At 36.4% G+C, this 25,806-nt stretch overlaps 1 long non-coding RNA gene across 1 annotated transcript; it reads left to right on the forward strand.

Annotated features, from left to right (window-relative positions):
* Positions 1-25,806, forward strand: LOC149783411 (uncharacterized). The gene is made up of 7 exons (XR_016413596.1): positions 1-285; positions 799-920; positions 22,673-22,798; positions 23,144-24,283; positions 24,784-24,941; positions 25,137-25,243; positions 25,696-25,806. It is a non-coding gene; the product is annotated as an uncharacterized LOC149783411 (long non-coding RNA).

Genomic DNA, 25,806 nt, shown 5'->3' on the forward strand with positions numbered 1-25,806 from the left:
TTCCGAATTATTGTCTGCTAATAAAGGATTCATGTCAGTTGCTGTGTCAGGGATGCCCACACAGCACGCCGTCCAAATGTGAAGTTGCGTCGTGCTGAAAGACATAACACTGTGCCATAATTTATCTTATGTCATGTAAAGAAGCTGCTTAAATTATAGTATTTAAAATTTTCTTCATTTTGTAAGAGCTCAAGAAATTAATTCTGGTTTGAAAGACAAGATGACGGTAAAACTCAGAAGACGTAGCTGTACAGTACCGTTGGTGTTTGAGACATCATAAAAAAGGTAACTGCGTTAACTTCGCTTTTTGTTTGGTAATATGTTGGAGATCATCTTTTGCAGATCTTCTTTGAGCTTGGAGTAGCTTTTACATTCTAAACATTTTTATTTGCACTTATCTGCTTAACATGTATTGCTGGGATATCATATAGAATATGAAGTCAGTATAATGGTACTATATTTTAAATATTTGAATGATAAATTACTGATAAATGATATAATGATAAACTACAAAATAAATAATTTGCCCATTATCCAAAATATGTTAATTAAAACAAACATTGAATGTAAATTCAGATATAATGAGCAGTTGTAAGAAGTCAGAAATAACATTTATCAATTGAACCAGTTATGTGTTATCATCATCAATTGTAACATAAACACATGGAGACAAGTATGCTTAAATTCTAAAATGAACACACACACACACACACACACACACACATATGGTATTTTAATTTAATACAGAAAAGGTGACATTGATATATGCAGACCAATAATTTTTTTTTTTTTTTTCAGATACAAATTAAAAAGCCTAATTCTGAGAGTTTCACCTACAACATTCATGATGGAAAAGGGCCACTAATTAAGAGCTGACATATGTGGAAGAAAAATACCATCCATGTTGAAAAGGGCTAGAGGTAATGTGAGAAAACATAATTTATCAATCTGAATTAACATTATTGTTGCTATTTTATCTCAACTGGTCAAAAGGCTAAGTGGGTTTATGTAATGGTCCAGAGTGTGTTATTTATTTCACATCCCTTCTGTCTTTCAACAGTAAGAAATTAGCTACTTTGGAGTCCATAGTTCTGATCAATCGTTTATATAAAACTTGGTTTTGGGCTTAAATCAACATCTTGGATAAATCTAATAATGAGCAAAATCCAATTTTTTTTTTTTTTTTTTAACCCCGTAATAGGTTGACCACTGGGTCGGGGAACCATCCCAGGATCACCTTACAATCAAACATTTCTGGTTATCAGATAATCTAGGGATAATAAATATAATCTACAGAGAAAGTAAAAAAGAAAAACACACACACACACACACACGCATATACACATGCATATGGCCAAAATCTAGGTGACATGGCTTTTGTGATATTACAGTATTTTGTTCCTGTTTACCCTCAAGTCAGAGACAAGTTAAATGTTCATTGTTGAGGTCCATTTTTGAAGAAATTGGTCCTCTTTTTTATTTACCTTGGCAGTGTAATTTTCAATGTTCTTATGCATTGCAACTATTTGCTTAAAAGCAAAAATAGAAGGATTTTTCATATTGAATTTGCAACTATAAATATAATATTTTGCCAAAATAAGCAGAAAATTATCCAAACTGTCCAGTTGTTCACTTCCTAAAAATGTTTCTTTTTTGGACAGATGTACAATATTTGGGCAAAAAGGTGCAAAAACTTCATTAAAACGGTACCAAAACTGTGAAGTAATACTGCAGTCATAAAAGAGATGCTCAATACTTTCAGTTTCACTCTTACAGAAAGTACATTTGTTGTCATCAGATATGTTAATTCTTTTAAGAATATCATTAGTAGCGATTATTCTATGGATTAATTTAAAGTTAAAAGAGATCAACTTGGTATCCTTGGTACAGCATTTTGCCCGGCTATATATATCAGACCACTCCTCACTACTTATATTTTTATTTAATACTTGCATCCAAGTTTCTTGCTTCGCAGTGTGTTGCCTTTTAGCTTCCTGTCAAAGATCTTTGTAAATAAACTTGAGTGAATCTTGTTTTCGCAAGTTCGTTATTTTATCATCCTGCTTATCAAAATTATTATGTACTAGGTGGTTTTTTATGGCATCTTTCCATGCTTTAGGAATTCAGCAAAATCCAAGTATATACACGAGGTGATCATGTATAAGATTAGTTGAGTTCTTTTAACCAACCTAAAAGCCATACTTCCACAATATAGACTAAAATCATTAAGTTGTCCTCGAAGTTTGATGAGTGTTAACCATTAATAATAATAAAGTGATCTTTCACCTGACTGAGCATGTTACCACCGCATGCAGTATTTATGCATATAGTGCAGTTTTTACTAAATTTAGAATACATGCTTATATAAATGAGATCTAGATTGAAGAAGTGAAGATGCATACAAATACACGAGGTTATAACCACTACTGCTGATTCAAGTTTGATCATACTTGGCCATTGGGCTTCTATAGTCAAGCTTCACAATGATGCTTATTATGAGTGTGATAAAGGTATGTTAATGAAGTGACCTTGCATCTGATTGGCAGAGTTTCTTATGACTTGCACAACAGTGTTTATGGTCAAATTTAGATCTGACTTGTTTAATTATTTGCTTGTATGTCTGAGGCTGTAAGCAAATTCTATGCAAATAATGTGGTGGTTCTACATCTCACTCGCCATTCTTGCTACTGCTCTTAAAACTATTTCTCATTAATTTTATCAGACTTGGTAAATAGATTTATCTCATCAAGATATAGCAAAGGAGCAATTTTGTAAAAAAAATATTCATTCATATTAAACTCAAATTCTGCATCTGATTGGTTGACCTTGCAAATACTATAAGGGCTCTATTTCTGACAAAAAGATTATTTTGATCTAATGTAGCAGAAATGCTTATATGATCAAAACATCTAACATATTTGATAACAAATAAGAAATAGTTTTTCATGTAAATTTGATAAACATTGATAAATCGGTTCATATCATTAAAAGCTTGGAAGAGTTTGATTACATGCGAGACCTTCACATATTAATCATGCTTTATTTAGAGAATTATTTTTGTCAGGATTTAGTAAAATAGGTAAAATCAATATGGACTGGTTTTGTTATGTACAGCAACACTAGTTGTTTACTGAGTACTGAGGGAATTGGAGTAAGGCAAGGGTACATTGTAGTAGGTAACCTGGTTGACTTGATAACAGGATTGTAACACAAACATTTTTATCAGGAGTCTATCATACATACCATTGATTCACTGCAGATCCTGGCCCCATTAGTTACCTTTTAATACATAAAGCATTTGGGTTTTTTATGTCACAAATCCCATAATTTTGTATTTTGACATACACCTAATTTTTAAGGTAGAAGGCATGAACCTAATTATCACAAGCCTAGCATTTCTAAATTCACACATAAGCTAAATCTATAATGTGGTTTAGATTTACTTTGAGTTAGGCATGGAAATAGGTTGGCTTGTTAGTGACTGCCTGTCACAGTTAGATGAGCATTGGAGATCAAATGCTTGATCTGCAAATGAGCTGCTGACCTTGATGTGTGTCTGCTACAGAGGCAAATATAAAAAAATCTAGATGGTTGAGGGTTGATGAAAAAAGTATGCTAATTTGTTATAGTACTAGTGAACTTTATTCATGCATAAGCCACATACTGATTCTTTTAGCTGCCTTGTCACAGAAAAATATTGAAAATAGCTATTTCTTGTCAAAAATGAATGTAAAATTTAGGAGATGGTGGCAGTGATGGTTCAGTATAGAAATCAATAGCTGCATCAGGAATTAACCTGATTACTGCAGTCAAAATCTCACATGTATGCTTTCTACAAAAATCATTAGTTTGTTTTTGTTAGTATCTTCAGTGTAAAATTATTCTCATTTTTCTGTAATTGGTCATTGTCGGATGAAAATTCACCAGATAAACTGTCCAGTGAGACCATAAAATACACAATTAGAAAATAAAATAAATTTATTCTAGAAAGAAATATTGCATGCAACTCTGTGACACAAATGAAATTAATGAGAAAACACTTAAACAAATGGCTAACATTACTCATCTGGCTTATTTAACTTAACAGTTGGCCATTTCACTGTGGAGTAGTCAGGTATATCTAGTATTGTAAGAACAGAGCCTAAACAGTAATCTCAAAACTTTTATCAGATCAATTGCATACTTAGGTTTGGAAAGTATTACATGGGAATTATGTTAATTTTTAAAGATCAAAATGTACCTGCATGTTTTGACCCTACCAGAACCAAACTAAAAGCTCAAATGTGTGCAGTGCTTTTTGCTCGTCACAACATAATTGGGATTATAACTGCTAACCCTACCCTCTAGCACACATTTAAGATCTTTAGAGTTTTTAAATACAGCCTTCTAATTATATAAGTTTCATTACATTGGTTAATAATTAGTCACATGTGATGATACTTGTAACTAATCAAACCACAGCCACTGAGAGCAGACTAAGCACTGATATTTATGTGGTACAGTGGCAATATACAGTCCGTCTGCTGCACATTTAGTTACCTGCCCATTAAACTGACAACACATGAAACAAACTGGACAATTCTGAAAGCCTTGAATTTGACTTTATTTATCTGTATGGTAGAACAGAACATGAGTTGAAAAGCTTTTAATGAAAGACCTTGATATCAAACCTAATAATAACTGCAGGAGTTATATTATGGATAATTAACCATTCTCTCAGTTTCAAACTGGGCATTCCATCCCATGGGGTTCTAAATGTAAACCAAGTGTAACTGATATCCTAATGAACTGTAAAGACCATAGCAGCACAACAGCAGGGGGCCAGATATGTCCAGATCCAGGAATCATAGACCAGTTTCAAACTGATAATGAGCCACATAAAAATGACACATCTGCTAGAACTTATGTGATGAAGATAACTTAAACTGCATTATTATTAATCCTCCTCCTCCACATCATCATAATTGAGATGCATCATATATGTTTTATTGTAAAATAGTTTATGCAACATAATTCAGTGAAGACCTTTACTGCCAATTTACCAGTGAACCATTTGTTTCAATGAACATATTTTATGTTGTAACAAGGAGCATCATTTAAACATTATGATACACTTATCATACCTGTATATGAAATCTTAATACTAACACTTATACTTGCAATACTACTACTAATAAAAACACCTGCACTGATAATTTGATTATGTTCAATTGGACTTGTATCTAAATGATCACCAGCTGTATGAAAAGACATATTTTAATATATAGATATTGGATGGAATACTAGTTACCACAATTGAATAGTCATATGATAAATGATATATTATTATTTTAAACAATTTATATTTGCAGTGAAACATACTTTTACATTATCTTCCCATAAATTTCATTTATAGAGCAGTATACTCTGCATTCATTAAATTACTGAAATGGTTAATAATACAACAACAAATACTGCAACTTCCAGAACCACAAAAATCAAAAGATATAAACAAAAACTTCCCTACATGTATCAACAGTTGTCACTTTATAGACAGAACCATGAAGATGTAGGACAGGATGTTAACAAATTAGGTATTCAAGTTAAAAAGAAAAAAATACCAAGTAAGCTTACTACCAAAAAAATCAAACATTAACAGTGAATTTTAGTACATTCCCAGGAAACAGAATATATAATTTTTCTTAACTTGATCTGATACATCTTAAATCTATAGAAAATGATTCATATTGTATGACTAAAATATTATGTAAACAAAACTTCCATCACTTTTTTCATATGCAACATGCATACCCCAACCCATCCTTCTTGATCATAAAGTATACTAGCATTCCACTATAAGATGGGGAGCTGTAGTTGCTCAGTGGTTAGCTTTCTGGACCTGTGAAATAAGGTAGGTTCAAATTCTACCATCGGACCAACCTGGGTTAGCTACCATGGTGCGTCCTTGGGCAAGGCACTATACTTAAAGTGCCTTGGCACTAAATAACTTACTTGTGTTGCTTTACCATAAAAAGCCAAACCAAACACAAAACAACAACTTTAAAATATGAGTTGTGTCACTACTAAGTAAAGGAAAATCATACTGAAGAAACGTTTTTGTTAATACAATTTAATGGATCTAAAAATCTCTTTCTTCTGCAGGAGTTTAAAATGTTAAATTAAAAAGGTCATGGTACACATTGCTTTGTTCGTACACATCAGGCTCCGTATCCCATATCCAGCTAAAATTTTCAGTAGAGTCTGAATAAAAAATATTTTAATCTGGATGATAATATTCTTTCTCCATTCATATATTACACCAGCAAGATTGATCCAGATAAGATTACATTTTACTATAACACTGATGATGAGTATGCCTCATAACAACTGACAAATGTGGAGAGAATGGAGTTAAAATGAACTCTGATTTCTTTTCAGCCATAACACAAGATGATCATTTATTATGAAAAAACCTGAATAAAGTTGGAGTTCATAACCATGACAGTCTTGATATAATATAAATTCAATATATTATTGTTGTCTTGAGGTATAGTTCTGTATATTACAATCTCACACAAGATCAGGGTATATTTTAGTACCATACAGTTAGTTCAGGATTGTATTAATACCTATTCTGGTGAATGAAAACTGAATAAGTTTTACTATTTTGGAACCAGTTGCAATAAAGTTCACTACACAAGAGAAAATATGACTTTACTGTAATATCTAAAATGTAAAATCTGCAAACAGAATACTCGCTTGACTTTACACTTCAACTATATCATAATATTTATTTGAAATGAATTTATACAAATGGCATTAAATTGGGTTTCAGGCTGGTAATGACAATGGTCACACTGACTTAGACCCAGGGTGGGCAACCTTGTGACCAATTGCCACAAGTGGCAAATTGGCCATGTAAGTTTGGCTCAGTTGTGGCATCGTATGATGTTTTTCACTTCTCATTCGCCACACCTGTGGCTACATTGAAAAATAGTTTGCCCACCTCAGACTTAGACAACTAGTAAATTATGAAAGAAAAATGTCATTAAATTATGCTTTTCTGGATTGCTAGATTAATAAGTTATTGTTGACTTGAAGTTAGAATATTATGTCAGTGAAGATAACACTCACAGTGACTTTGACATTTTGAGCTTTTTGTGAAGACATTGGAATTATGTGTGTGAAGTGCTAGATTAAGTGTGTGTGTGTGATTTGGATTTGTTACATTACAAAAAAATGTAATGTAATTAAAAAAATTACTAGTTTAAAAAAACCTCAATCATATCATGGATTAAGTAATGATTAAATTGTATTGCAAAGATCAAATCAGCAAGGATAACACTCACAATGACTTGGGTATTCTATATCCCTAAGAACATTTTTGGACCTATACTGTATAAGAAATTGAATCATGTATTGCAGCATAAGAAAAATTTCTCAGGCATGGAATTAGAGTCTTAAATACAGAAAATCAGTACATACACGTGTTGGTATGTGAAGATAACACTCACTTGACAATATAGCCAAGTTCTTATAACAAATGATATAACTATATGTAGTTTGCTTGTAAAATAAGTTAGGAATGAATATTAATTATATAATTTAGAATAGAGAAAAGCACATTAAATTCCATCAATAAATATTTTGTGCTTAAATAAAATCTTAAACAAAAATGTACAAGTCCAAAATATTTTGTTTTAGTGCTATGTCTTACTACCCAAATAACGGCCATGTATATGTGTTCCAATGTCAATTGTCATCGGAATGAGTAGTCCAAGTTTCAGGAATAGCTCACACACTTGGCAGCCTATATCGACACTCTTCCACTAATTTATGTGTAATTAATATACTTACAGTGCTGTCTTTATCCTGGTGGAGTGAAAATATGACACTAGCAAATGGACACATTTTCATGTTCCATTGACATACATTTGAATTTGTTGCAATGCAATGGTAGTCGAGGTACGCCAAAGTTTGTTTAAGTAGGTTCATGTGGGGAATATGTTTCTTGAATGAAACAAAACATTGCTTACAGTTTCAATAGGCAAAACATATTTTTATTTGTTTCCTTAAAGAATAATGTTTCAGCTTAACCCGATTTTGGCATTCCTGACTTTCATCGCTTTCCAGCCAACTGAAATGTGGGCCAACAAAACTTGAAAACAGGTCCGGTTCTTTTGTGAGAATTTGAATTTATTAGAGAAAAGACATCAGGATAAGTGAAGTCTGACAAAAACATTATAACTTTACTTTGTAGAAATGCATTGTTATTGGTTACCAGTTGTGTGTGATATTTCAGAAAATTTGACTTTCATTACACTGTTAGTCGACATCAAAACGCTCCACACAGCACCCTTCGTTAGGCAGTAAGACCCATCAGCCCCCCAACAAATATATTGGGTGATGTGTCTTATGTTATCGGACTAGTCCAAAATATTGCTTAAAGTTTCTAAACTATATACAGAACAGTAAGAAACAACTTAAAAAAAATAAATAACTTTTAAAAAAGCTCATAGTAATTGCAATATTAGTTAGAAAGCTGCTGAGCTGTCTTCATACATGCAGCCCACAACACCTTATATACTTATGACATATTGCATAAAAACCCCAGCTTGTTAGAACCTTTAAACAAACATGGGACTTAGTATCGCAAAAGTACATTTAGTAAATCTGCACAATAATTATATTTAAAAAATTACCAACTTAATAGTTTACACATTAGTACCTAATGATTTTATAGCCAAGAAGAAAAAAAGTTGATTTCTAGTGGTACATGCCATGTTTACTGCTGCTGCTCATAGCAAGAGTTCGAAACCTGTGTTAAGCTATGCACTTTTACAGTATGATCGAGATACACCACATGACAAGATTAGTCAGCATGTGTTTGTATCAAGTGAAATAAAACAGAGAAAATCAAAACTTAAACACAGTGACATACAGAAACTTAATATTGGTATAAACACATTGAGAGTAGTGAAGTGGGACGATATAGCGTCAATGGGACTTACCATTAAAAACCACCCTGGGACGATATAGCGTCAATGGGAAATTTAACATTGTGGAAACCCCTGGGATGATATAGCATCAAGGGGAATTTAACATGGGAATATGGGACTGTTTAGTGTCAAGGGGAATTGAACAGGGTGGGACTGTATAGCGTCAAGGGGAATTTAACATGGGCAAAAAAAAAAAATCTTGGGCCTGTTGAGCGTCAAGGGGAAATGGAGCAAGGTCGGGACACTATTTTAATAAGGTCCCGACCTGATGGGTCTATGGAAATGGAACAGGCGAAAATTGAAACAGGGAGGGGTCTCTATTTTTTATTTTTTTTAAAACAAAAAAAAAAATAAAAAAAGGGTAGGCAGTGAAAGTCAAGATCTTTTCGAGACCTATGAGTGGCCCTGAAAAGGGCCTTTGGGTTTATGTTAATATGCCCTTAACATAAAGGGCATCTGTGACTTCTTCTTGTCCTTAGGCTTCGCCTGACTGCAGGACCATAGACTAAAACTCTTTTGAGACATCCTTGCCTCTCCACATAGATCCTACGTATCCATAGGCTGGTATCTGTCCTATGGACAACTGTCCACTTGGATCGGACGTACATCGGTATGTCTGTCCTGAACATCATCGAAGACACAAGCATAGAAGATTGAACGTTGGTCCACATGTTGAGGCGCCGAGAACAGGTGAAGGAATGCAGTGAACTACACTTATTTATAGGGAGAGGAAGGATTGAAACGGAGTTCACTGACCAATCCAAACACGCCCACATCCAATCCGAAGAGAGCAGTCTGTGACGTCATGTGGTCTATATAGATTTGCTAGCACCTGTGTGCAGTCAATTCATGCGACAGTTTTTCAACATGACGGAAACTCAGAAAACGATAAATTGGGGTGCACCAGCTGTGGAGACTACCCAAGGGAAACCGGACTTACTTTCAGAAGAGGTGAATTGGGATTTTGTGGATTTTCTTACCTCGCAAGAATTTGTTCCGGAACCTTCGTCACCTTCTCCTTCATTACCACACGTGGAGAAATTTAGACAGAGACAGAAAGAAGAATTGGAGAAATTTATACAACAGCAAAAGGAAGCGGAACAAGCTTTTCTCCTACAGCAACAGCAGCAAAAAGAAGAGGTAAGAAAAAAACAAGAAGAAGAAGAAGCAGCAGCAAAGAAACAAGGGTGTGAAAATCAAATGGTCACGGTACTGTTAGACATTTTAGCGGAGTTAAGAAGTCTGAAACAAATGTTATCAGACTTCTTTATTACGACCAAAGAGAATACGACCTTCCCGAGCTAAACACTCCAACCCTGTGACTAAGCCTCCCGTGCCACCCTTAGTGATTTCAACCAAATCATCATCATCAACACTACGCAGTCCAGAAGTAGGCCTTGGCCGTGGCAAAGGCTTAAGGCAGTTAAAGTTGATTGCTTAAACTCACCCCTACACCAAAAAAGGCCCTTTTCAGGGCCACCCACGTCTGTCGAAAAGAGATAGACTTTCAATTGCCAACATCCATTCAAACTATAAAAAAAAAAACATTTTACCTCTGTAGTACGTGTGTATGAGTGTGTGAGTGTAGGTTCTTATTTTAAAATCAAAACCCAAAGACACTTACCTTTTAATACCTAATTTATTCTTTTATAAATATTTACAATCCAATTCACAATTCACAACAGAGCACTTTAAAAAGTTCATAAACTTCTTCTGTCTCATTGTTCACTCTCTGAGTTTTTTGAATTTCTTCACCACCACAGTCTTTTCCTCCTATTCCTCCTCACTTTCTTCTCTTCTTCTTTTCTTCTCCTGTTTCTTTTTCTTCACCTGTTTTCTTCCTCTTCTTCCTCTGAAGAATCCCTCTCTTCTTCTGACTCCTTGTTTCTTTTTTGGGCAATCTGGAGACCAGTGTCCTTTTTCTTGACAATAATAACAGGTATCTTGACTTTTGTCTTTTCTAGCCCCTTTTTTTCTTTTTTGACGGTCTGGACACTCTGAAGACCAATGCCCTTTCTTCTGACAGATATAGCAAGTATCTTGACTTTTATCTTGAAAGGAAGGAGAGTAGTCCCTCGGCTGGTCTGAAGAGAATTTTTGGATGACCCCTCGCAAAGCTCTGATGAAACGTTCGATCTGGGTAGTCTCTTCCATCGTTGTGCTCGGTTTGAGAGCGAAATGAATAGTGAAAGGACAAGACACATACCCTTTTATATACGCTGGTCTGCTATGACTATAAATTAGTCCATGGTGTTTAAACTTTAGTCATTTGACTTTTTGCTATCAAGATGAAACGATCCAATTCATTTGAGAAGAAGGAAGAAGAAAGTAAGAGGCAGAAACGTGCTTTATCGCCTCGTACCAGGGCTGAAGTCTTGGCACAAATTCATGCCAGTGATTTTGAAGAGGACATGAGTGAACCAGAATCCAAACCCTCTAAACAAAGTTCACCATCCTTAGTCAACCGTGAAAAGTACTATTCCATTCAAGAGACGGAAGAGCATCCCTCTAGAAAATTTAGAACTACAGCTTACAAATACACGGTGAAGTTTAAAGATTTCAAGTCCGAAGTACTGTTAGAGAAAGCAGAAGGGTTCATCACCGAGATGTGGATTGAAATGCTCAGCATGTTTGGCCTCTCCACCCTGTCTGAGCGAAGGACAAGAACGAGTGCATTGTTCAACTGGTCTGCGCACGTTTGTCAGCCCTGCCTGTTACCAACAACATTTGAAGATGCAAGGTTCACAGAAGAAATGTGCTTGTCAGCTGCTGAGATTGTGCCCTACCTGTGGACAAGGCATACTTACCAATAATGCCAAGGCACACCTGTGTCGAGGAAAGAAAACATGTCACATTTGCTGCCACATCGTGGACTTGGAACACGAATGCTATGTGCAAAAATACCAACCCCAACCAGAGAAAGAGATCGGTCACAAGAAGAAAGGCAATTTCATCTTTTTCGATTTTGAATGCATGCAAGAGACTGGTATTCACATTCCTAATTTCTGCGTGGCTCATCGAGCGTGCGAGAAGTGCATTCAAGAACCTATTTTCAGTCATTGCCTTCACTGCAGCAAGATTTCTGGATGACGTGAAAAAATCTTTCGAGGACCGAACACGCTAGCTGATTTCGCTTGATGGGTCTTACACCCCATCGACAAGACGTGGATCCAAGAGGACATCGAACGTTACGGAGATTGTCATCGTCATGCCACAGTGATGGCTCACAATTTCTCCGGATACGATGGACAGTTTCTTCACAGATACTATACAGAACATGGCATCGAACGTCCTAAAGTCACTTTGAATGGAGCCAAAATCATTTTCATGCAAGTGGGACAAGTACAGTTTAAAGATTCGATGAGTTACTTAGCCATGCCTTTGAGTCGAATGCCTAAAACGTTTGGAATGACAGAAATGGCTAAAGGGTGCTTTCCACACTTTTTCAATACGGAAGCCAATCAACACACCGTTCTACCCCATTTGCCTGAGGCTCACTATTACGACCCTGACAACATGCGTACCGAACAACGAGAAGCTTTCTACGCTTGGTACCAGGCTCACACCTCTGACCCTTTCGACTTTCAGGAAGAAATGCTAAAGTATTGTCGTTCCGACGTGGACATTTTACGGTGTTGCTGTGGAAAATTTCGAGAACTGTTCATTGAACACGGAGGGGTCGATCCTTTCAAAGAAGCTTGCACCATTGCCAAAGCATGTTCCTTAGTGTACCGGCAATGATTCATGCCTGAAAACACCGTGGCTGTCATCAGTCCTCAAATGACCAACTATGTCAAACGTCAATACTCGGTCAAAGCCCTACGCTGGTTACATTACTTGTGTGACAAGGAAGACAAATGGATTCAGCATGCCCGCAACGGAGGGGGTGAAAAGACCATCAGAATGCATTCGGTCGATGGTTGGGACTTAGAAAACCCCAAGATTGTGTACGAGTTTAAAGGTTGCTTATTTCACGGATGCCCCGTCTGTTACCCTGACCGTGGCACTAAAAATCAGTTTTTACAATGAACCATGGAAGACTTGTACCAGGCCACATGTCAGCAACGCCTAAAGTTAGAACAGGAAGGATAATAAGTGGTGGAAATGTGGGAACACGAGTACCATCACCGTTTGAAAACCGATCCAGAGTTTAAACACCTCGTGGAAAGTTACCAGTTCATGGACCCCCTGAACACGAGGGATAGTTTGTACGGAGGAAGGACCAATGCCACCAGTTTGCTGTACCAAGCCGACGAAGAGAAAGGAGAAGAAATCAAATACTTGGACGTGTGTTCACTGTATCCCTACGTGTGCAAATATTGTCGCTTTCCTGCAGGGCACCCACAATTGTTGACGGAACACATCGATTTGAAAAACATTCGACAATATGAAGGCTTGATCAAATGTAAAGTTTTGGCTCCCACTGACTTGTACCATCCCGTTCTACCTCACCATTGTCAAGACAAACTGATGTTTCCTTTGTGCCGTACTTGTGCTGAAACGTGCAACCAAGACCAGCCTTGTCAGCACACCCAGGAAGAACGGGCCTTGACGGGGACGTGGGTCGGTGTAGAATTGTTCAAAGCTCTGGACATGGGATACCAACTGTTAGAAGTGTATGAAATTTGTCACTTTCCCAAGACAGAACAATACAACAAGGGTGACCCCACTCAGAAAGGCATTTTGGCAGACTACGTGGATGCCTTTTTGAAACTAAAGCAAGAAGCCAGTGGTTATCCGTCCTGGTATCACACTCCCGAAGACCAAAAGACATTCAAAGAGAAATACTGGGCACAAGAAGGCATTACTTTAGATCACATCGAGAAAAACAAAGGCAGGCGATCGTTTGCCAAAGTGATGTTAAATTGCTTGTGGGGTAAAATGGCACAACGACCGTGTTTACCCAAGAATATTTGACAGAACCTTCCTGCTACTTCCAGATGATTCACAACAAAACTAAATTCATCAAACACGTGGACGTCGTTCGCGAAGATTTGATCTTAGTCAATTACGAAGAAGATCTGGACTTTGTAGAAGCCGATCCTTTTGGAAATGTCATCATTGCAGCTTACGTGACAGCTCATGCTCGCTTAAAACTGTACGAAGCTTTAGAACTGTTAGGGGAACGCGTCCTGTACTTTGACACGGATAGTTGCATCTACATCGATCACCCGAGTCAACAGCACTCTAACATCGAAGGAGACCGTTTAGGAGCCTGGACAGACGAGCATTCTGACGACAAGATTCTAAGTTTCGCCAGTGGCGGTCTTAAAAATTACGGCTACGAATACTGGGACAAACAAGGAGAAGTGCACACGAAGTGTAAAGTGAAAGGATTGACTCTGAATTATCGTACCAGTCGAGTGGTGAACTTTGGCGTATTGAAAGAAGCTTTGCAGTCTAGAGAAGATGAACACTTTAAAGTGACCACCTATCAACCGAACAAGATTGTACGTTTACCCACTCACCACATCGTCAGTCGACCCTTGGAAAAAGTCTGTCAAATCGTGTATCAGAAGCGAGTGCGGCTTCCCAATCACTTTATATTGCCATATGGACATGTCGGTATAAAACATTGGTTGTAAGTGGATAGCCACTCACCAGAAGCATGACTACGCCACAGCAAGAATCAAGTGAGAAACCTGATGAGAACTCCAAGTTCAAACCCTACCATTTTCCAGTCTTCTTACCTGACTATTGTGATTGTGCCCGTCGATTGGACACATTTCAGAAATAGTTTACGGATAGGGAAGGATTACCTTCTTCGCATGTTTTAGCTAGAACAGGATTTGTCTACTTGGGACCTGAGTCAGGATTGGGATACGAAGTACAGTGTTTCGCTTGTGGACTGAAGTTACGAATGGATCTATGTATCTATAAAGGTTCAGCTATTCTGGAACCCACTCGATGGTCTTTGCACTGCCCTTACCTTTCTATGGCCTTTCCACCCATTACACTACGGTACAATTATGACGGTACCTTAGAGACAGTACCTTCAAAAACTAGATATAAAAAAGGAACGATGTACAAGCTTGAGACTGCATTGTGACTAGTATAAAAAGGGGCTATGGTCAAGATCGATAGTTCATTGTGACTACCAAGACCAAGCGAACAAGATGAATCCTTTCAGAGAAACACAAAACAAGTTCAGAAAGGCACAATTCAAGTTTGGGGCTTCTGAAGTGGAATGTGATTGTGAGCCTTGCGATGGGAACGATGCTGTACGCTGTGACCTTAGCGATGCCGTAAAGCATCATGAGAACTTTGTTCTCACTACCCCTCTCATGGAAAGTGATGCTGTGCGTGTCAAACCTGAGGGATGCGAAAGCGATGCTGCTCGTCCTCTTGGACACTTTACTGGGTTTCATTTTAAATGTGGATGTTCACCTTCACGTCTACCCCCCTACGGATGTCATCCAGACTTGAGCAAACTCCTGTCCATGTCACCCAGCCCTCATCGAAACGAACCTGTGAAAGACGAATATTCGTTCCCTGTGTGTTTGTCGGAATACTGCGACTTTGAAAATCGTCTTCAATCATTCAAAGGAAAATGGCCTAAGTATCTGGGAGGACCGATCCCCAAAGAATTAGCCAGAGCCAGATTTTTCTACTTGCACGAAGGGGATAAAGTCAAGTGCTTCAGTTGCGGTGTGTCACTTCACCACTGGGAACCACAAGATTCGGCCTATCTAGAACATGCTCGTTGGTCACCGAATTGTCATTACTTACCCTTAGTGGGACCGAGAAATTGAAGTAACTTACCATGTCGTTAAAGAAGAAACCAGATTGGTTAGGAGTCAAATGTTGGACATCATCGAGACCAGTATTTAAACTTCATTTCAAAAACGATATTGAATCATTACCTAAAGAACTGCAAGAGAAGATTTACAAGGAAGTTTGGCAGGGGCTTGCCAGAGTGAAATCTCAATGGATAACTGTAGAACTTTTATTCCGAGAAATTCACAAGAGATAAGTGAAAAAAGTCAACCAGTGTGTTATATTTCTCTGGGTCAAGGGTGCATTCATACTATTATATCGCTTTAGACCGTTTACATCAAAAGAGTTCAATGAGATTCTTGAACGTTACCCTGAATGGCAGTGGTCTGAAATTACTTACTATGTGGATTACTTTTGCTCTAGGAGAAGATTGTGAATTGTACGTTTTAAGTGATGATCTTGGTAATATAAGATTTTAGTCTTAGGGGGATGTTTTCCTTCAGGTCTGCGCTTTAACTATAAGAACCTACAGTATTCGTCATTCAGACCGTGTGATCGACGAGAGAATCTAATCCGAAACCGGCTAAGCAATGAAATTATCTAAATTACACTAATAAATACTTACATAAAATATATATATATCAAATTTGGACCAATGGCGAAGACAAGGATTCTGTCTCCCCGAACTCTCCATTTATGAGAGGCGAGTGTGATCGACGAGGGAATCTAATCCGAATCTAGCCAAAAGTATTACAAAATAAATACACTCACAAAACAAGTACCAAATTCTGAACAATAGAAAAACTCATTTTATCAAAACTAGCCCACTGACTGATAAAACTCTACAAACAAATATCATTAAATTAAAAAACACCTAGTTCAAATACCAGGAAGAAATATACAGGGGGTGGGTGGTGGGAAAAACAAAACAAACCTTCTCCACTTCTCCTAACTTAATACTCGCCTAACACCCTAACTAACAGCTCCAAAAGTCTATCTTCTACATAGGTGACAGCTAAGACAAAAACTAGGTATAACCATATAGTCCCAAAATAGAACGTAAAAGGTGGTCGCAAGAATAGACCATCAGGGATCCCCCGTATTAAGACCCTAAACTTACACATATAAGGTAGTCAAAAAAACCCAACGACTATCGGGCCCGGCGGCACAATGCTGCAAATATAACAAATATATAGAATACCACCCCAAAAATTACTTGTATAAGGTAGTCAAAAAAAAACCAGTGACTATAGGGCCAGCAGCACAAGGGAGCAACCAAAATTTACAACTAGATAATTAGGACCCAAAAACAATTACTCAGTAAGATGGAAAAAACACCAACTCCATCCAGGGCCAGCAGCACAAGGCTGCAAAACCAATCGACAAATACTGTCACCTAAAAGCTAACATCGACCTCAATAGACTCTATCTCTCTTAAAAACAGCACGGAGTTTTTATGATTCAAAATTCCAAAGACGGAAATTTAGAACAAAAATACCCTGGATCGGAAAAACCCTGCTAACCTGTGGCAAGACAACTCCGCCCGAGCCTGACCACTTTCGCCCTTTGCGACGGACAGACATCAAAACACATACGTGCAGTGCACGCATCATAAATTAAAAATACGGACTAGATCGGGTCCAATCCCACTAGTCGCTAATCAATGCAAATGAATGACAGAGTGTGTGCTGGGTCCAATCCCACTCAAACAAAACATAGGCCTTACAATCAGATCGATGTGTACACAAAAGTACCTTGACCTGACGGCCCAATCAATTAGTGTTCTGTGAACACAGATATGCCTGGAGGAAGTGGCTCCATTCCTTCCTCCAATGAGTAATCAGTTAGGTGCCTGTGGCATCATAAACCAGTGGTACATGCTCAATGCGAAGCGCACGCCACTATAATTCAACTCAACAACAACAACAATCGTTCAGACCATTCCACGGAATAAACAAAGAAGATGGAGGTGACAAAATTATTCAATCTATTAAGGGATATCTATTTTTGGATAATGGATGTTGAATATGTTGTAGGAAGAATAGAAAAGGAATGGAGTGATGGAAATAGGCAAGACTTGTTAACTATTCAAGTCAAAGGACTAAAGGTGGCCGGAGATCTCATCGCAGGGATGATAGAAGAAGAAGTCAACAAGTCAAGCGGATTTACTGACCCACCTTATGTCAGAGTGGGAAGTTTGAAGGAAGCACTGGACCATGTCATCCAAGTCGGGTGCTTCCTGGAAAAAGTATTGTATTGGATGGAGTGGTGATACGTAAAATGGGGGTTCGACCAGTTGACAAAAATGGAAGAAGTAATGAGGAAAGTGCTGACGGAAGAGGTAAAGAACATCAAAGAAAAGTGGTCTAAGGAAAGAAAAGAAGAAGAAAATAGAAAGAGAAAAAAAAGCTTTGAGAAACTCAACAATAACTGGATAAGAATACAGGAGAAATTCCGAGTGATAGGTCATCCTGACTGGATGCCTGAGTCAGAAATAAAGAAGAAGATGACAGGAATATTGGTAAAAGTTAGAAGATGGTTGAAGAAGTGGAAGAGTTAGAAGAAGAAGAAACCCAAAGGCCCTTTTCAGGGCCACTCATAGGTCTCGAAAAGATCTTGACTTTCATTGCCTACCCTTTTTTTTTTCTTTTTTTTTTTTTGTTTTAAAAAAAATAAAAAATAGAGACCCCTCCCTGTTTCAATATTCGCCTGTTCCATTTCCATAGACCCATCAGGTCGGGACCTTATTAAAATAGGGTCCTGACTCTGTTCCATTTCCCCTTGATGCTCAACAGGCCCAAGATTTTTTTTTTTTTTTTTTTTTTTGCCCATGTTAAATTCCCCTTGACGCTGTACAGTCCCACCCTGTTCAATTCCCCTTGACGCTAAACAGTTCCATATTCCCATGTTAAATTCCCCTTGACGCTATATCGTCCCAAGGGTTTCCATAATGTTAAATTTCCCATTGACGCTATATCGTCCCAGGGTGGTTTTTAATGGTAAGTCCCATTGATGCTATATCATCCCACTTCACTACTATTGAGTATATATTTATAAATCTGAAATGGTTAATTAAAAATAGTTATTAGTCAAATTAACAAGGATGCCAGTTACTAGCTTTGATACTCTGTTTTTGTTAACTGAAAACATGTAGACTCAAGCCACATCTATAATGATAATTTCTGGCACTTTCAAGGCTGATATAGCCCTTTCATTAAAACCTGCAAACATTTTTGACAATTTTATCTGCACACATTGCTGTACATTTTATACACATCTGACTTGCCAGTATTTCTCCCAGCCATTGAGCTACCATTGGCAGAAGAGATCTTTTTGCGAAAAATATTTCCAAATCAAATCCTGTTTGGTTGCTTGTAAATCGACATGGAATAGCACAACCCTAGCACAAATATTACTATCCCTACTTCGTGGAGACATTGAGGCTATGACATTGTAGCTACTCAACCTTCTGTCCTATGACCATTTTGAATTTTGCGCTAGATATGGCTGTTACCAAATACCGGTGTCTAAACAGTACATAGGTGCTTTCTGGAAAGATTTGCATGCAGTAAGATTGCACATCAGATCCACAATATTTCCATCAATATCAACACAGATTGGAGGGGGGCCTTTGAAATTGTTTCTACATATTTAAACAGGTTTTCAATGAATTGTTGCTTTTTGTTTTATTAGCAGGTATTTATACATTTATAAAATGAGTGTCCTGTATCACAATATGTATCAATCTTCCTGCAAAAAAGTTTCCCTTGTTTTTTTGTTCCCAAGTTACTCCCATTTTATTCTTGATAAAAGTAGCTACCCCTCCCCTTACATCTCCTTATAATCATTCACAATTATAACCCCATTTAATTTTTCCTCATATGAAGTTATTAGTTCTTTAGTCAACTTACTATGTGTTTCTTGTATGAAAATCATATCATAATTTGTCTTGTTGTTTAGTTTAATTATTTTTTCCCTATTTATTCAGTTTAAATTTGCTGAGGCTATATGGAAGTTTTTTATATCCATTTTCGCCTCTCCACCAGGTTGTCGCATTTTTGGTTATACATTAAGTATTATTAGTTTTAATTTAGAATTGAAATATCACCTAGGGGATCAAATAGTAATTTATTAGTCAACATGTAGACCCACTCCATGACCTTCTTGAATCTGTAACCCAGAAATTCCGATTAACTATGCATCTTTTAGAATCATACAATACATTATATAAAATATGGTAATGTATACCTTAAAACAATACTGCATTTTAATCCAAGTTTCCAATTTTGCAAGAAGTTGTCCCGCACATGCAAAATCATCTGCTACCCAATATGTAAACTTGTCGCCAGAACATAAATTCTCAAAAAATTCCCCAGCGTATAGTCTGTTTCTAAATTCTTTAGTAATTTTCCCCCATCAACAAGACGCAAACACATTGCATCCTATTTCATTGTTGTTTCTCTTCCACATAATAGCTTATTTTTTATAAAATGTTAAACTTTACTAATCTTTTTTCAAGATCACTTTAGTTTGCAAAAATATATCTTGTCATTTATTGGCATTCTACATTGAATTTTGTAAACTAGCTATAAACCTGACCTAATTACTCAACTTAACTGCTGACAGAAACAGTCTACAGTAAATGTATTTCATTTCTATAGCTCGATGGATAAACATTACATCTTTTAAAGCTGTGCACAGAATAGGCCGACATATCACGAGTCAGGAAAACATGGGGGTGGTATCCCCTGTGTCCAAAATTAATATCATTTTGAATAGAATATTCTAGTGACAATTGCCTCTTTTCAAATGGTAAGCATTGCTTTTTTTATTTTCGTCAATCTGTCAAATTTGGTATGCATTTTGCTTTAATATTTGAGATGGAAACCTTAGGTGCATAGAAATGTCAGACAGCATTGTACATCATGGATGGTGTCCAACATACTTTTATGATCATAAAACAAAATCCCATTGTTTTAGTTATGGCCACTGATTTAAAAAATATTCATCCAAGCTAAATATAATAATAATAATAATGAGGACTTTGTATAGCGCCTAATCTTTAGAAGCTCTAAGCGCTTTGCAACATTAGACAACATAAAAACATACACAATGATATGATTACAAAAACAAACACCATGAAATTAGAAAACATAAAAAACATGCTGAGAATATTTAAGGTAGTTAACATTATTAAGTCATTAAGTTTGTTTTTGCAGTCAGAATAAGTAGTTTTGAGAGCACTCTTGAATGGGATCACTGCGTCTTTGTGTCTAAGTTCAGTGGGCAATTCATTCCATGTTGCTGGGCCCTGGTATGCAAAAGAATGCTGTCCATGTGACTCTGTTTTCATAGTGAGAATAATGAGTATATGATTGTCGGAAGAGAGTGTAAGTATCTTGCTTGTGTGTACACATAGGTGAGGTCGGATAGGTATGTTGGACTAGAGTCTGTCAGTGAAACGTAGCACAGAGAACTAATGTTGTGTTTGATTCTGGATCGAATGGATAGCCAGTGTTGGGTACAGAGCAGCGGGGAGGTGTGCTCTGATTGTGGTACTCTGAGTATGATCCAAGCAGCTATGTTTTGAACTTTTTGAAGTCTCTGCAGTAGATATTAAGATGAACCAGACAGAATTGAGTTACCATAGTCCAGTCTTGAAAGTAGTAATGAACACACAAGTGTTTTAGTGGCATCAACTGAAAGATATCTGAGAATGGAGCTGATGCGTCTCAGCTCAAGATATGCAGCCTTGCATATGTTCATGACATGTTGGTGCAATGTGAGAGTACTGTCCAGAGTAACACCTAGGTTTTGTACTGATTGTGTGAATTTAATGTTGGTGTTGCTGATATTTATTGTTTGAGGTAAAGGACGTGAATGAGAAAGTCTTTGTGTTGTAATCAGAATGGCCTCAGTTTTATCATCATTCATCTGCAGCTTGTTACAAGTCATCCATGATTTCACATCAGAAATGCACATCTCTACACCTTGGATGGTAGCATCAACTTCAGTTGGGTGGCTAGATTTGTATATTTGGGTGTCATCAGTGTACAACTGGTGAGACACTGGATGATGATCTATGACACTTGAGAGCAGCTGAGTGTATAGAGTGTAGAGAACAGGTCCAAGAACAGACCCCTGTGCAACACCACAACATAGATCAACTGGGCTGGAGTGTAATCTATTTGCAGACACAATTTGTGTCCTGTGGCAAGGGCGATATGCAGATTGTACATTGCTAAAAAGACTGTTTGAATTCAGACAAGATGCAAGCTGGGATTGAACAACCTTTTGTAAGATTTTTTATATGAATTGGAGATTAGAAACCGGGCAGTAGTTCTTTAAATCCTTATGGTGTAGTGTTAGTTTCTTCAGCAGAGGTTTTACAATGGGAGTTTTGAAAAATGATGGAAATTATGCTGATGAGAGAGAGGTATTAATAACATCAGTTAGTGAAGGCAATACTGGATCTAAGCACTCAAGCAGCAGTAATGTTGGAATTGGATCAAGTTCACATGACTTTGGTGCACTCTAGGATGATTACTTAAAAATGCATTTATTGGTGGTGAGAGACTAAATACATGACTTGATACTTGTGTTTAGCATTAATTGGAAAGCTGAAGATTAGTAATCTTTTGACATACATATCTTAATTGTACCATTTAATTTACAAAATTCAATGTAATTTGCATTGGTAAAATGTGTAGCACAAGAAAAGTCATTATGAATCAGAGATGAATCATATTTTTGTTTTGTCTGGAGCTTGACTAATTTATTGCACATTTCTGTACACTATTTTGTCTTTAATCCAGGATTATTCACTGCATTCGGATGCATTTCATGGTGAAAATTCACCAGCTGGATTTAAAAGTGGTGAATATTGCTAGCGATTGTTCTGCAAACCCTGTATGTCACAAGGAGTCAGTGTATTCAAGGACTCATACAGTATTTACAAGTTCTCATTGACATTTCAGATGAAAATGAAGAACTGAAAAAAGATGAAAATCTCAAGTGGAAACCTTTCTGGTCAGCCATCTCATCCAAAACCTCCTGAAATGGAGAGTATTTTGCAGACTCCAAGATTTCCTCTTATCCTTCTGGTATGTTCTATTTAGTTTATCTGGTCTCTTTTTATTTTTTATCAATTGCTTTTATACCATGCCACAATTGGAAATTCTTTATCAAAAGTATGTATAAATTTCATCATTTTTCTGTCTGTTTAATAAGATGTGTTTTAGAGTACTTACTTACTCATGATGCTGTATATATGAGATTAGATGTTTTGTTAAAAAAGAATGCATTTTGTGATATATTGTATCACTGCTTTATATACAGTGGTCATTGCAACCAGTATGCATTTTGTTTACATGCCAAAAAATCCAGTCTGATTTCTTTGTTTCTTTTTTACTGCAATTAAGGAGTAGTGATAATCTTTATACTCTTAGCTGCATCCAGAAGGACAACACCATCACCATCCCCATCCACTCTGGAGTGGAGAATATAAAGATTTCTCTCTGCCAGTTCCTCTGCAAGTAGCAAGTATTGAGGATGGAAAAAAAAATGTACATTATAGAATAATGAAACAAATACTACAGGTGTTGACTTTTATATAATCTCTTATTTCATTTACAGCTCTCTAAATACGAGTAGGTCAATTATACACTGTATTTATGAATTTAATTCTCATCTAAGGTAGTAGAACTGTTTTATGTTTGACAAAATGTTGGGTAATTTGTGGCCATACACTAAAAACACATTTTATAGCATTTAAAAATGCTTATGTTCAATGCACGTAAAACTCATTGGTTTGTTGTCACTTCAGTTGATAATAGTCTTGTCATCTTGTAGACATTTTGAATGTTAGTGTTCAATGCTAAGGTCATATACATTGATTCAACATCAAAATTTGTTTGCAAAATGGAAGATTATGACATGAAAGCACAAGCTCTTGTAGCTTAGATACTGTTATTTCAGAACATTGTGAGATGTTAATTAATTAAATTATAGGTCATAAAACATACTGTTCAAGACTTATTTGTGCAAATAAACAATGAATTGTTTTTCATTGATGTGTCGACTGTTCATCATTCCATTGGTTTTTTTAATTTTTCTTTCTGATGTATACCATTGTCTTGTGTAAGTCAGACGCCTAAACCATCTACATTGAATGCAGACTTTACAGACACCAGCAGTGAAACAACATATCCAGGGAATAAAAAAATAAAGGATTATGGGAAAAGTTTTCATATAAACTGTACAAAAACCATGTATTTCATTCCATAAATATATTTCATTGTTAAACCCATGTTCACTGTACAGATCTTTTTAAGGAGTTTATAATAATGATCTTGATCTTTCAAAACTAATTTCATCACAAATCTGTTACAGATTTCCAGTTCAATGTACTTATGAAACTGGACACAAATATTGAGAATTTGTTGGAGCAGCTGGCCCTCCAAGTTCATACACAAGGCCCAGACACAGAATATAGAGAAGAAATTCTTGCAATGCCATGTGATTCAGTGGAGGAACTAGAGGGCCTTTGCCAGAGGTTGGAGGAGAATCCCAAACTCTCCAAGAAGATGGTAAATTGGGGCTTTATTTTCTATTTAAAAAAACTGTTATAACCTATATTTGCTGTTGTGAACCTCAAAATAATTTATGCAAGTTCCGCAGTGCCTGTATAATTATTTTTGGGGGTGGGGTGAACATGTAGTGGTCGGCTGTTTTGTCTTACGGATGTAGGCCAAAACATGTTTAGAGATGAACATGTAACAGGTATTTTACTACATATACACTATTACATATTATGTGGCTACTTTAATTCAATCCTTGAGTGAATGTCATTTATGAAGTTAATAGATTCACGGTGGTTAATTTGGTTTATAATTGCTATTAGTACATTGTGTTGCATAGTTAATGTTATCAAATTTTTTTCAAGTTAGAGAAATTAAATTTGCTTGCAAAACCATGGCAAAAAATAACTATATACAAGCATATTTTGTCACATCGATCATGAAATACTACTACTACTAATAATATCAAAATCAAAAAATAGTAATATTATTATTATTATTATTTTCAGATATGCTACTTGAGCTCCCTTGGCAGGTTTACAATTGGGGATAGTGTCTGCAGGATGATGAAAAAGCTTAAAACAAAAAGACTGGCCAGAGTATAGTCCAAAGGGACGTAAAGGGAAAAAAGCATTTCAAGAGCTTGTGATATGTCAGGTTTTGATAAGTAAGTATGGCTTGATTTAAATTGTGTTTTTCATGTGACTTGCCAGAGATTTTTAAATGAATTGGTAAAGTAACTTGAGACCACATTTCAAAGTACATGTTTTAAAAATATTCCATTGATTATTGCTGGCATTTAGAAAAATGCAATGCATCCTTTGTTGTGAAACTTTTTTAAAACATTGTATTACTCTTGCAGAAGCCTGCTTGAAAACTAATGGCAAAGCAAAGGCAAATGGAATGGAAGAGACCATATCAGAGACCCTCAAATATGCACCCAACCAACGCAGAATGATAAAAAACAAGGTAATCCAAATGACTCTTATTTCATCAATATTGGATTCAGTTTCGTCTTTTAAAGCATAGTATTTGCAAAGCGGATGCATTTCTAAACTGATAACAAAATCAGCTTATCCTATTGCCCAGGACTATCAAAGCTAGAGTCCAGCTAACTACAATATGCATATATCTTGTCTGATCGGACAAGTGCCTCCATTTGGAATTTTTATTCACATGAAATATTTGGATGAAATAAATTCATCTTTGTGCAAATTGATTGCACCATCCACTTGCCAGAAATGATAAGTAAGTGCAAACTTATCTTGTATCATGGCTTAACGATAGTAAGGGAAGCACAAGTGCAGTGAAGAAAATTTCATACATTTTTATAATGCTGATTAACATGACTTCTGCATATGTAACTAGTGCTGAGATGATATGACTTTATTTAAGCATTACAATTTTGTTTTAATTTGCAGGTGCCTGAGCAGAAGAAGTAATAGATAAACTTTACAGTGGAGTTGGAGACTGATTCTGATTCATAATCTTAATTAAATCTAGAAAATAAACATTAAAGTCATATTAAAATA

The sequence above is a fragment of the Sinohyriopsis cumingii genome, chromosome 14, assembly GCF_028554795.1.
Source record: "Sinohyriopsis cumingii isolate HCF-2022 chromosome 14, ASM2855479v2, whole genome shotgun sequence".
Taxonomy (NCBI): Eukaryota; Metazoa; Mollusca; class Bivalvia; order Unionida; family Unionidae; genus Sinohyriopsis; species Sinohyriopsis cumingii.